The 12372-nt window shown below is 38.6% G+C and overlaps 1 pseudogene; it reads right to left on the bottom strand.

Moving 5' to 3' along the window:
- Positions 1–406: 406 nt before the first annotated feature.
- On the bottom strand, positions 407–1784 carry LOC119542413 (annotated as a pseudogene).
- Positions 1785–12372: the final 10588 nt, after the last annotated feature.

Below are 12372 nucleotides of genomic sequence, written 5' to 3'. Positions count from 1 at the left end.
AGCAGAGAATGAAACTTAAAATCTGTTCTGCAAGAATTCAAAGTATTTAAATTTGTAGCTTCACATCATACAGCCATGTTTTACTCTTCTTGTTTTCCAGATACACAAAAGCAATACATATTTTTCTCAAAAATGAAATAAGATGTCCCCATTAAAAATAAAGCCTACAAAAAGTTCCAGAGCTAAAACAGGTTATTCATATGGCACAAAGTGATCTCCTACTAGTCAAAAGTCCAAAACATTTAAATGAAGTCCATTTAAATGTCTTGTTTTCTTTTCAATGGAATATTACATTTATTGAGGTGAAATCGCATTTTTTTAGTTCTTGAGTCAACAAGTGTACACAAATTTTTTTTTAATACAGTTATTAAAAATAGACCAAGTTGAGAGTGTCAAAGGAAAAGCATTCAGTCAAAATTTTCAGAGTGATCAGGAAGAAAATTAGAGAAGGGATTTCCTTGGTTAGTTTCCAAAGCCTGATAAACCAAAAGCAAAAAAACTCCCACAACAACAAACAACAAAATTTTTATCCACAGAGGAATATTATATCCCTTTTTTGTCTCTTCTGTCTTAACATCTGCTAAGGAAACATACTTAGGGACATAGTTAGGTGAAAAAGATTCTTCTATCCTGAAATCACTTGAGTTCTAACAGCCAGCCTGCAGCCCCTTTGATTGGCCTGCAACAATTAGCAATAATTCCTGTTGGTGTAGATGCTTCAGAGGGAAACATTTCCTCAAGAATATCCCTTTCTACTCTTCATTCCTCTGCTTTTTTTCTCCCACTTCAGCTCTCATTAATGGTTTCTTTGGTGCTCTTCTGGATATGTCTGAGAATTCAGTGATTGGTAGAATAGGAGCTGCAAGCTTGAAATTTCCAGTCACCCTATTGACAATTAAGGTTTGGTTGCTTAAAGCCATTATAGTTTCAGCTATGAGAGTACTCTCCAAAGTTACTGCACCATCTATACGAAAATGTTCTGACGTTTCCACCCTTTTCCTTGGAATTCTTCTTGGCCTTCTGAAGAGTCTCTAATTAATGCCTGCAGAGGTCTGCCTTTTGAATGTCCACCTGTCCATTCAGTCCAGTTATTCCAGCTTGAAAATAGCTCTGATTGTGTTCAAATCTTCTTTGCCTGAGTACTACTGGAGTCTGCGCTGCCCCTTGTGGTGCTTTCTTCTCAAGCTTCAGCTCTACTTTTTATTAGAGCCTTCCTCCTTGTCACTGTGTCTGTCAGAGTCCTTACTCCCATCCTGCCTTCTATTTTTTGCTGAAGAAGAAACTGTTAGCAGAGGTGTCGATCTTGATTCTGCTCCTTGTTCCCTCAGTTTTAGGAGCTTTTTCTCATACAAGCTTCCTGGTTGTTCCTACAGTAGGACCAGGATTCACTTCATATTCCACAGGTTCATCCAGAAGGTCTTCATTAGTGAGTTCTGCTACATCTAGATCATCTTTATCTTTTTAGTCTGGGTTTATCAGTTTTCTCTGTGGCTTTCCTGTCATCCGCGGCGCGGCTTCTGTGGGCAGCAGCCCCCGCGGAGCCGAGGACCGGGTGGGCTCGCGCTCTTCGTCGCTGGGGAAGTCCGGGGTCCCTTGCTGTTGGCGCCTGCGGCGAGCGCTCGCCGGTTGTGCGCCGTGAAGTGCTGCAGGTGGAGGGGCACGTCCACCTCTTTGCGCGGCTCCCCAGCCGGGAGCGTCAAATTGTTGGCGATCAGCTCACAATTCAACTTCTCCTTTGTCAGCACCGAGGGGTCTTCCAGGAACGGCATCTCTGTGGAGAATCCGCGTCCCCGCAGCCTTCACACCCGCTGCTCACGCCGACGTGCTCTCTCCTTGCTGGGGCCGCGCAGCCGCCTCCGAGCCTCCCGGCTCCAGTCCGGGAGGAGCATCGCGGAGCAAAGCAAAAACTTGCAGACACAAGGCAAAGCAAAAACCTGTGAGGCCAAGATAGAGCCCGGCACCAATCCCAACCCACACTATATTTTCTCTTTATTAAGGAAAGCACAGTTGATGAAAAACCAACTTAAATTGGTACCAGTAAAAGCTAAAGAGATTGCTATAAAGAAGGATACGTGTAATTGATTAAAATATATCTCTAGGTAAGCAGTTCTTTTTGGAGAAGATTACATGTATTTTAGAAACCATGTAAAAATTTAAATAACTTCACTAACAAGAAAAATGTTCTACTTTTTTGTATTAATGTGCCCTCTTTGCATGGGTTTTGAAAACAGCAGAGAAGTATGTCATGTATGTTACAGTTTAAACAGAGAGCAAAACTACTATGATTGATATGGAATAAAAATTTTAAAGAAAATAAATCAAGTCATGCACAACTGTGGAATTGATGAAGACATATATGTAAGACTGTTGCCCCCACTGCTTTTGGGGATCCTGCAGTTGCTGTAGGAAGCAGGCCAGGAAGTTTGGAAGAAAACCGTATGAATCAGGGATAAATCTTATATTTAAAGATAGCAGATTACTGCAGAAGCAATGAAGACTAGCGTGATTAAAATTACAGAAAGAAGAGAACCTTTCAGTACAGGTATTTTCACAGGGATCATTTGCTGTATCTTACCTCTAGACAAAGATGAGAATTTGAGCTTTGCCCCAGTAGAAGGTTGCTTCTGTGGGTCAGAGAAATTGATAAAAGTACTAGCTATCCAGAATGGTTGTAATACAAGATGTAAAAATATGGATTTAAACAAATGGCGAATTTTATTGCTAAAGACCATTGCCAAATTCTAAAGCTGGGTGAGATCAGAGGCTAAAGATTAAAGATTTAGGCAGATCTAACTGCCAGTATTTATGAAACAAAAAACTCCTCCGCTGAGAACACAAACTGCAACCAACTAAAATTACCCAAGGAAGCATTGCCTTGAAACTCATGATTTCCAAAGCCTGGAGACACTTCTGTATCTGCAAGTCAAACTGCATCCATGGCAGAGGGACTTGGGAGGAGAGAGAAACCAGCTGAGATTTTAACAGTTGCATTAAAGTTAAGTAATAAAATTAGAGTTGGAAAAGTTTCTCAAGTCTAGAGTTGTTGCTTCCTCAAAATATTTGCCAAACTTTGAAGTTGAATTGAGCAGGAATCTGAAGAGATAATCTCTCCATTTCTGAAAAGACTACAGAAATGCTTACAGAATCTCAGTACTAGGAAAACATAAATCCAACCTCCCACATCACAGTGTATTAGTTAGAATCTTTGGAGAGCTACACATTGGGTATAGGAATGAATGAGAGTTAGGTTGATTCTAGCTAAATTCAATCCAGCTTCAATTCAACATAGTTCAGGTTTAGATTTAGTTGATTAGCATCACCTCTACTTATATATAACGGAATATGATTATATATGTTATCAGAAGTATATAAGGATTTAAAAAACAAAACAAAAACACAAATTCCAGTGAAAGAGGATTGTGGGAAGTTGAGTGAGTAGGAGTCTCCAGGAATCAATCCCTCCTCCAAAACAACTACTGAACTCTCTGAATCAACTATTTGGAAATTCTGCAGTCTAGTGGAATACAATGCAGCATAGAAGAAAGAGCTGGAGGAATACACTAGTATATTTTGGTGAATACCAGTGAATTTCACCCTCCCTGCATCAGTTCCCATCCCCCAACTCCCAGACTCATGGAGGGCAGCAGCGGGGTCCACAGCACCACACCTTGGTTCAGCTTGCTTGATATAACAACCTAATCCTAAAAATTCCAGACTTGTATGGTCTGATTGAGATCACTGATTTAATCAGCTACTTCAGATCATGGGGGCCTGTTCTGAGGGTGGCCCATTGTTTCAATCCCCATCATACAAATGTATAAGAGGAATCTTAAAGAGGATACCCTTCCTTAAAATAGCAAAAAACAGTTACAGGGCTGCAGCAACTGGGCAAGGACCAAATCAAGAAAACATAGCTTCAAAAGCCTTAAGAGAATCTCTTTGCATGCTTGATGGCCCCCTCCCCACTCTTCCACAATATGAGGTGGAGGCAGCCTGCATTCCTGGCACTGTTCTGGCAAGAGTAAAGTAACCCCTATGGGAATACTGGAATGCCTGTATGTTGGGCCAGTCAACCAGGAGGCAATCTGAAAGATTAATTTCAGATTCCCATCTTGGGGGCTTACTATTCCAGAATTTGCCCCCTCTTAAACCCTTTCATTTACACTCTGAGAATATCATAATTATATGATATGAAAAAGCATGGGACTATTAATGATAATGGCATAAATTAATAGATGGTATTAAACTTGAAGGAATGGACCAAAGATCTCAATATAAAAGAAAGAACCATAAAATTCCTAGAAGATAATGTAGGAAAACATCGTCAAGACCTTGTATTAGGCGGACATTTCCCAGACTTTACACCGAAAGCACAAGCAACAAAAGAAAAAATAGATAAATGGGAACTCCTCAAGCTTAGAAGTTTCTGTACCTCAAAGGAATTTCTCAGAAAGGTAAAGAGGCAGCCAACTCAATGGGAAAAAATTTTTGGAAACCATGTATCTGACAAAAGACTGATATCTTGTATATATAAAGAAATCCTACAACTCAATGACAATAGTACAGACAGCCCAATTATAAAATGGGCAAAAGATATGAAAAGACAGTTCTCTGAAGAGGAAATACAAATGGCCAAGAAACACATGAAAAAATGTTCAGCTTCACTAGCCATTAGAGAGATGCAAATTAAGACCACAATGCGATACCATCTCACACCAATTAGAATGGCTGCCATCAAACAAACAGGAAATTACAAATGCTGGAGAGGAGGTGGAGAAATTGGAACTGTTATTCATTGTTGGTGGGACTGTATAATGGTTCAGCCACTCTGGAAGTCAGTCTGGCTGTTCCTTAGAAAACTAGATATAGAGTTACCATTCGATCCAGCGATTGCACTTCTCGGTATATACCCGGAAGGTCGGAAAGCAGTGACACGAACAGATATCTGCACACCAATGTTCATAGCAGCATTATTCACAATTGCCAAGAGATGTAAACAACCCAAATGTCCTTCAACAGATGAGTGGATAAATAAAATGTGGTATATACACACGATGGAATACTACATGGCAGTAAAAAGAACGATCTTGTGAAACATATGACAACATGGATGAACCTTGAAGACATAATGCTGAGTGAAATAAGCCAGGCACAAAAAGAGAAATATTATATGCTACCACTAATGTGAACTTTGAAAAATGTAAAACAAATGGTTTATAATGTAGAATGTAGGGGAACTAGCAATGGAGAGCAATTAAGGAAGGGGGAACAATAATCCAAGAAGAACAGATAAGCTATCATGGGTAAATTTAATGTTCTGGGAATGCCCAGGAATGACTATGGTCTGTTAATTTCTGATGGGTATAGTAGGAATAAGTTCACAGAAATGTTGCTATATTAGGTAACTTTCTTGGGGTAGAGTAGGAACATATTGGAAGTAAAGTAGTTATCTTAGGTTAGTTGTCTTTTTCTTACTCCCTTGTTATGGTCTCTTTGAAATGTTCTTTTATTGTATGTTTTTTTAATTATAATTTTTTTATTTTTTTATTTTTCATACACTTGATTTAAAAAAAAAAAGTTAAAAAAAAACACGGAAAAAAATATGTATAGTCAGCCCCCTTGAGGAGCCTGGAGAATGCAGGGGTATTGGCCTACCCCACCTCGATGGTTGCTAACATGACCATGGACATAGGGGACTGGTGGTTTGATGAGTTGAGCCCTCTACCACAGGATTTACCCTTGGGAAGATTGTTGCTGCAAAGGAGAGGCTAGGCCTCCCTATAATTGTGCCTAAGAGCCTCCTCCTGAATGCCTCTTTGTTGCTCAGATGTGGCCCTCTCTCTCTGTCTAAGCCAACTTGACAGGTGAAATCACTGCCCTCCCCCTACGTGGGATCAGACACCCAGGGGAGTGAATCTCCCTGGCAGCATGGAATATGACTCCCGGGGAGGAATGTAGACGCGGCACTATGGGATGGAGAACATCTTCTTGACCAAAAGGGGGATGTGAAAGGAAATGAAATAAGCTTCCATGGCAGAGAGATTCCAAAAGGAGCTGAGAGGTCACTCTGGTGGGCACTCCTACACACAATTTAGACAGCCCTTTTTAGGTTCTAAAGAATTGGGGTAGCTGGCGGTAGATACCTGAAACTGTCAAACTACAACCCAGAACCCATGAATCTAAAAGACAATTGTATAAAAATGTAGCTTATGAGGGGTGACAATGGGATTGGGTGCGGGACACTGATTACGTGCTTCGACTTGGCGGGCCTGGGCCAGGGGATCGGCCACCCCTGGGGAGGGTAGTGGGTACGGGTGAACAGCGCCCTTCACAGCCCCCCGGGCCTGGGAAAGTGAGGCCGGAGGCAGGCCCCATTTCCTCACCCAAAATACCACTGTTAGGGGAGGCTTGCCGGAGGGAACCGCCTTTTCCCCACCCCCTTATCTTGCCCGGACACTCCCCGTTGCCAGTGCAACTCCCATCACCACCAGTGCGCATACATTGTTGCCAGACACCGCTGCCAGAGCAACTCCCGCCCCTTTTCAAACAACCTCCGTGCTCTCTTAGAACCAATCCTAACCTCCGCACCCTCTCAGAACCAATCCTAGCCTTTATCCCCTCAGCATTGACTTGTAACAACCCCCGCCCTCTAGGCCAGCCTATATAACCTGTGCTCACCCCTAATAAACTCTCTTGGCTTCTTCACCCTCAAAGAACCGTGTCCTGCCTGTTCCTTCTCGCCGCCCTCCACACCTTGCACGCCTCCGCCGGGGACCGGGCCCAGTCCCCCGCCTCGCCCTCGCCTCCGGGAAAGAGCCACCGCCGCCGGTACCCTCCGAGCAACGCCGAGAGCCGAGGGTTCAGCAACCGGCCGCCCCCCCCCCAGACAATTCAACTGCGACCGCAATTGGGAAAGCCATAAGGACCACACTCCCCTTTGTCTAGTTTATGGATGGATGAATAGAAAACTAGGGGAAGGAAACAAACAAACAGACAAAGGTACCGAGTGTTCTTTTTTACTTTAATTGCTCTTTTTCACTTTAATTATTATTCTTGTTATTTTTGTGTGTGCTAACGAAGGTGTCAGGGATTGATTTAGGTGATGAATATACAACTATGTAATGGTACTGTGAACAATCGAATGTACGATTTGTTTTGTATGACTGCGTGGTATGTGAATATATCTCAATAAAATGAAGATTTAAGAAAAAAAAAAAACTTGAAGGAGCTGAGGCCTAGGAATGGAAGTTTTACTTTCCAAAATGAAAAAAAACACAAAGAGGATTTTGCTGCTAAAATACTACTATAGGTTTCATTGAGCAAAAGCAAACATGCATGTGGAACAGAGCTAAGAAACAGCACCTGCTGAGGGGTTAGGACTTACAGAGTGTCATACATGAGTTGCCTTGGGAAGGGGTAGGGCATTGTTAGGGGGTGGTCTAGGGCAGATTGTCCCTGATCTATGTTGGAGTGTCCTTCAGGTACCACACCAGAGTGGAATGCTGTTGGACCTGGCTAGTTCAGTCACTACAGAAGCAGGATGTTCATTAGCAGACTTTTTCCTTTTGTCTGGCAAGCTAAAACCAGTTGCTTAGGCCTTATGGTTGCTGCAGCTGCAGAAGTGTTCTGGGCTCACTTGGAGGGCAACACAAAGGATAACTCTTATTTTAAGCTAGAACAGAGGCTGCTTGCCTCTCAGTTGGTTCCGACAGATTCCCAGTCAACTCAGCTATATCCTGTATAATGTGGGAGCTTTAGCAGATCAAGATGGTTAGTGTAGTCATTAACCATTCCTTTTTCTCAATTAACATGATCAACCCAATATCATCTAAGAACAATATTTACCTACAGGTAAATAAAACAATATTTATGCAAATGTAATATAAGAAAAAAATTAATGCACTCTTCAAGTATATATAAGTAAACCTGAACAAATAGGATGGCTTAATGTTAACACATATTAATACTCACATTGTAAAGAGGCAATACCCACATTGTAAAGAGGCAATTTTCTCCACATAAATTTGCATATAAGGTGTTTGCAATTAAAATACCCAACTTTTAATTTCTGCTTAGTGATACAGAGAGGGAAAGATCTTTAATCCCATAGTAACATTAAGAAGAAAAAAAAAATCCTGGATACACTGCAAAATCAAGATTTTCTTGGAACCATCTAAGACCTGAGGACAAAGGGCAATCAGCTAAACTGAAATCTGGGGGACACAGTTGCCTACAGACAGAAATAAGAACTGAGCATTTGTTTTCCTGGAGCTGATGATACCAAAGAAAACATACATCGGTAAAACAATACTGCTAGAAAATTGTAAAGCTTGGCTAAATGTCAAGTGTGGGCTAGTGTAAGAATGTGAAGCCCCAGGGGCCATGTACACAAGGGATTTCACACCTACTTCTAGGCTTTTCCCCAGGGAGCTCCATCAGCAGCTCATAAGGAAGATGGGGACAGATTCTGAGTTAAGCTTCCTATGTGGTACTGTCAGGAAGAGCAAAAGAGCAGCTACTGCCCAAATTGTTCCCAGATCTCCTGTATCTCCAATATGAAACAAAAGGAACAGTTTTCAGGGAGAAGGCCAACAAAACTTGTAGCCTGAGAACATTGGTAGAAATACATTTAAGCTGTGGAAGGCAGACAGGAAAAAAGCTATATCCCCAGTCATAAGAATAGGATTCAGATGACGTACAGACTTAGACTTAGCAGAGAGGTGATTTAAAGTTATCATGCATAATATATCAAAGGCTAAAATCACAAAGGTAGACAACATGTAAGATTGGGTGGGTAATTTCAGCAGAGTGATGGAAACTATAAGAAATAAATGCAAATGTCAGCATGGGAAGGCAGGTTATAAGAGCAGAGAGCTCTGACTTTTTCCCCAAAGGAACTGATTTTATTTGAATCAGAGTGTGGGAAAGTTCAAGCCTCAGGAAACTCTTGAAAACAATGGAAATTTTGTTGAAAAGCAATTTAGGGGAGGCTGGTAACTCCATGAGAGCAACCAGCTAGACTGTAGGCCAGCTAGTTTGTCAGAGAATGAGGAATACAGCAAAGATGATAACTCCCGAGAACATAAAAAAACAACAACACAAGACCAGCCTCAAAAGTACCCATGCAAAGAGGCCTGAATTTACTTGGATAAGATCATGAAGCTACAAGAACAAGAATAGCACTACATCCCTTATAGTCATCAACAGAACACTATACCCATCAACAGTGGAATATACATTATTTCTCAAGTCACATGGAACATCTTCCAGAATAAACAAAACACTAGGCCATAAAATAAGTATCAGTTAATTTACAAGGATCAAAATCATAGAAAGTATGTTTTCTAGTCACAATAGTATTAAATTAGGAATTAATGACAGAAAGAAATTTGGAGAATGTACAAATATGTGAAAATCATATAATGCACTTCCAAATAACCAGTGGGTCTAAGAAAAAGCATGTAGATGGAAGAAAATAATTGATTAGAGCAGAAAATAATGAAATAGAGGATAGAACAAAAAACAGGGAAAATCAAGAAAACCTAATTTGGTTCTTTGACAATATCAACTAAGCTGACAAAGCTTTAGCTAGACTAACCAAGAACAGAGCAGAAAAAAATAAAATAATAAAGCAGGAAAGAAAGAAGAAATATGATTACAGAGCATACAGAAATAAAAAGAAATATAACAGAATGTTATGAACAACTGTATGCCAACATATTAGATAAATCAGATTGAATGGAGAAGTTCCTAGAAAGACACAACTTATTGAAACTAATGCAAGAAGAAACATAGACTGAATAGAGGTATAATAAGTAAATAAATTGAATTGGACACATAATAACAAAGATATTGAGAAATCAAGTTTCAGGTGGCTTCACTGGTGAATTCTTCCAAATATTTAAATAATCATTTAAACCTATATGAAATGTTCATATAATCAAAACAGAGAATATTTGTGTGTACATTTTGTATATTTATGAATAATATTTATGGTATTTTATGTTCTGCAATTTGCAAAATGTCTCTGGAGAAATTAACAAGTAGTGGTGAGGGTAGGTGCCATTATTTTGTTGTCATTAATATAACTAATGCTACCATTTAACTTTGAGTATGACTTTAAGTTTAATTTAGTGTACATTTTCATTAAGGCTTTGGCATAGTTCACTTCAAATGTGAACAAAAAGTTTTTCTGTTTTTCCTTGAATATTCATTTTCAAATAGTAAGATCATAATTAGCTTTCTCATCTTACCTATTTAAAGGATAACATTATTATATTATAGAATGCCATTATAATTTGTATCTTTGTGTTCTTATACTAATGCTTTTTTTACTGCATTGATTCATTGTAGTAGGATTTCATAAAGGCTTATGCATATATCATATGGATAGTTTATACATTAATGACTATATTATTTTCCATTTATGTATGCAACTATTTACATAAATCTATATGATAAATGAATGTTTATACATTTAAAGCTTATAACAGGATATTCATAAATTATGAGAATGTTTTGGGGACATCATTTTAGCACTTTGTATTTTTATTAAGTCCTTCTGTATTTAAAATATATATTAACATCTTTTGCTGCTTCAGGAACATGCTAATTTGTACATTCTCCTATGAATTTTCAAATATTCTGTTACATAATTGTACATAGCATCATTTCTACCTTACTATACAATAATTATACAATTATACTGGGTTTTATCATAATTCAGAATATTTATACTTCTTATGCTTTAGTGTCACAATTACTTACAGTATGAGAATTGGGAATTTTTTAGTAATTATCTGTTGTATAAGCCTTCTTGATTATTTTTTATTAATTTCCATATATATTATTTTCAGTGCTCTGAATTTCAAATTCAATATTTTCATTCTTACAAATTATTGACATGAGTTACTTAGAGTGATTATTTGTATACAGCAAAGTTGTGTATTATTTGTCCTTGGACTCCTCTTATTTATTTGGGGGCTGATAAAGTCATGATCTTTGATTCTTATACCCATGTTAATGGATATGTATAAACCCTGCATTAATTATATGTGACATCAACTGAATTTTATCATCTCACACCTCCCTCTATTAAACAATGAAATTTTGTAATACTGTATTTCATCAGTTCTTACTAAACCTGTTTATAAGTTTCCTTGAGTAGATCACCCTTCACAACACCTACTCCTCTGCTACTTATTGTTTATCAGGGGGTGCATAATCTGAAAGGATGTAGATAAATGTTTCTGATAGAATAGAGTTGATGGAACAAAAATTTAGAAAGCTTAAAATATCCTATCTTCACAACAGAAGAGATTGTTTCTCAGTTATTTTTCACATACAGATTCTGAATATCCGATCAGTAGAATAAGGAATAAAAGTAAGGTAGAAACAGAGCCCTTTCCAATAAATAAAAATCATGAAGTACTATTTCTAGGTCTCAAAATTAGGACCCATTCCATTGTTTAATTGTGAGATGCTGTACATTTTTCTTTTGGTTAACTTATTTTCAAATAGGACTTGAATATGCTGTCTAAATCTAGCTACATATTCTCTTAAAGCAAAGAGCAAGACTCTTTCTTTCTTTTTTCTTTCTTTTTACAATCACATCTCACAGTCTTCCTATGCTTGGTACATGCACAATACATGAATCTATAGACATGAGAAAATTAGAGCAAACATAAATGATTCTACAAGGAAGTAAATTTGACTGTAGAAAATATACAATAAAAAACGTCTTAAAATAACTGTGAAGTCTACAAAAAGCCTTTTAATTTGGAGTCTGACCCATCCCTTTTCCTTACTGTATTTCCTTTTATTCATAGCTCTTGCTAAGAATTAGGTAATTTACTTATTAATCATGCTTATGTTTTAAAATTAACTCTACCATGGTGGTAACCCATATGTGCTTTACTTCCTTGGGTATATATACAACCTAGAACAATGGTTTGGGTTTGCATGCGGTTTATTTGTGGTCTGAAGTACAGATTTAATAATAATTACTTTTCTTTTGATAATGACACCCTTTTGATTGAGCCCTTAAGAGCTTATTTCACCTGCTGGTTCCTTGAGGTGTAAATGAAGGGGTTCAGCCTGGGAGCAACAGAAGTATTAAGTATTGCTACACCTTTGTTCAAAGCCACCCCTTCTTTTGCTGAAGTTTTGACATACATTAAAATACAACTCCCATATGAAATGGAAACCACAATCATATGGGAGGAACAAGTGTAAAGGTTCTTTTCTGTTGCTGGGCAGAGGGAATCTTCAGAATTGTTCTAAGGATGACTACATAGGAGAAAATCATCGAGGTCAAAGTTACCATGAGTGTGAATACTGCTAAGAAAAATGCCATGAGCTACAGGAACACTG

This window comes from Choloepus didactylus, chromosome 8 (assembly GCF_015220235.1).
Source record: "Choloepus didactylus isolate mChoDid1 chromosome 8, mChoDid1.pri, whole genome shotgun sequence".
Taxonomy (NCBI): Eukaryota; Metazoa; Chordata; class Mammalia; order Pilosa; family Megalonychidae; genus Choloepus; species Choloepus didactylus.
The sequence above is the reverse complement of the archived record's forward strand: the minus strand, read 5'-3'. Positions and strand labels throughout refer to the sequence as shown.